The sequence below is a fragment of the Morus notabilis genome, unplaced genomic scaffold (assembly GCF_000414095.1).
Source record: "Morus notabilis unplaced genomic scaffold, ASM41409v2 Scaffold1317, whole genome shotgun sequence".
Classification (NCBI taxonomy): domain Eukaryota; kingdom Viridiplantae; phylum Streptophyta; class Magnoliopsida; order Rosales; family Moraceae; genus Morus; species Morus notabilis.
This window is the reverse complement of record NW_010363007.1, coordinates 295,161-297,304: the sequence shown is the minus strand read 5'-3', so window position 1 is coordinate 297,304 and position 2,144 is coordinate 295,161. Positions and strand designations below refer to the sequence as shown.

General features: G+C 33.7%; 1 pseudogene; it reads left to right on the top strand.

Moving 5' to 3' along the window:
* The window catches only part of LOC21398501, a 5,177-nt pseudogene continuing 3,033 nt past the window's right edge, over positions 1 to 2,144 (top strand).

Below are 2,144 nucleotides of genomic sequence, written 5' to 3'. Positions count from 1 at the left end.
ATGTGTATTAGAAGATGCTGCGGCAGACGCATATACTGTTGGTTTTGCTGCTTCTACTGCATCATCCTCACCATTATCCTCGCTTCCTTCATTTTCTGGCTCATCTTTCTTCCTCAAGAGCTCAAATTCACCGCCACCGACGCGTCCCTCGCGCAATTCAACCTCTCCACCGCCGACAACAGCACGCTGTCCTACGATCTGGTGCTCAACATCACCATCCGAAACCCTAACAAGAGGGTCAGCATGTACTTCGACCGCGTCCAAGTCGCCACCAACTACCGGAAGAAGAGGTTCGCTACGGTGACTTTGAATTCCACAACGCCGTTTTATCAAGGCCACAAGAACACCACGGTTTTGCATCCGGTTCTTCGGGGCCAACAAGTGTTGTCGTTTAAGGAACGTGATGTTGATCGAGCAGAATAATTCGGAGAACAGTTCCGGGGTTTTCAGATTTGATGTGAAGATTGCTCTTAGGTTGAGAGTGACTTGCCATTTCAAACCCCCTAAAATCGACTGCAATAAGCTGAAAATTCCTTTGCTTGGTGGTAGTTCTACAGCTTCTAATGGAACGTTTGTGAGTGCAAGTTTTAAGGCGAGAAAGTGTAAGAACGTTTATATTCTCACAAGTAAAGGTGACGGTGGATCCAGCACTACGACTGTCCGTGGCTCCATCAGGTTTCAAACAACACATCCAAGATCAAACGTTTGGAGGGCATACAAATTTGGGAGTTTTTTTTTTTTTTTGATGGGGTAATAACAGAAATCCCATGAATAAACACGGTTGAAAATCATTAGATTTCTGCCAGATTTGTATAATTTAATATAATTATGATGTAATCTACAGTTCACAACTGTCTTATTAATAATGTTTTCTTTCATATCTGCCGCAAGATCTCCATAACATTATGTTGAGATTTGTGAGATTCATATAACAAGTATTTTATATTTTTTAAACTATTGACTTGTGATAATATAATTAGTTAAATACCATTTAGACCTTAAAATAACAGAACACACAATGAAAACAAAAGGTAAAATTTAAATTATGATTAAATTTTATGATGCCTTCTTATTCTACATTTATTAAATTGAAATTTGTTTACCACATTTTTTTAATTAATTGCTATATAAATATTTATATATAATAAGATATTATATTTTTTTTATTTTTTTATCATACTATATAATTATATTATATTATATATTTAAATATTATGTTAGAACGATGACTTGAAATTAAGTGAGAAAATTTATAAAATAAATAATGGATTTTATTTTCCTAACAAAAAAGGCTGAGTATGTTATCCTCCCAACTTAAAAAAATCAAGGAAAGTGGGAAATACTTAAAGGATGAGTATGTTAAAGTTGCCAAAAATTTGCCTTCTCGAACAAATCTCCTGAGGCATCTCCTTCTCTTCAAAAATTCTCTGATTTGAGCACCCAAAAAATAGCAGTACTACTAACAATATTCCAAACCACGAGAGCTTTCTTTCCCCTACCAAAACGAAGGATCTTTCCGCCATAACATCTTTACACCGGGCAGGGACCACCGAACTAAGGCCAACAGTAATAAACAATTTACACCAGAGGAAGCGTGCAAAATCACAATGCAAAAACAAATGGCGCATTTAGAACTCGTTCTAAAATGATTTTATTTTTTATATGAAAATGAAAATGAAAACGTTTTCAATCTCAGACATTAATCATTTTTAAAAATTTATTTGATAGTTTTATCAAGAGATTGTTTTCAGTATAAAAAAACTCATTAATATTCCTCTCTCTTTCTCTGCTTGAGAGAAGAGAAAATGAAAACAAAAAATGAAAAACAACTAAAAGTCATTTTTCATTTCTCTCTCATTTTACACTAAACCAAAAAATTGTTTTCATCTCCGTTTTTTGCCTTTATTGCACCAAACGTCGTTTTAGAAACGTTTTCATTTTTTTCTCGAAAAACGTGAAAAATAAAAACAGAATCAATTCTAAACATGGCCAAATGATGTATGGTCTCGTTATTTTGCATGCATAAAACAAAATACATTAACACTAGGAGCAAAAGATATCCAAATAAAATCAAAAGGTTCATAGGTTTGCAGTGGTTCAGATTGAATCTTCTTTTATATATATATATATATATATATATATAT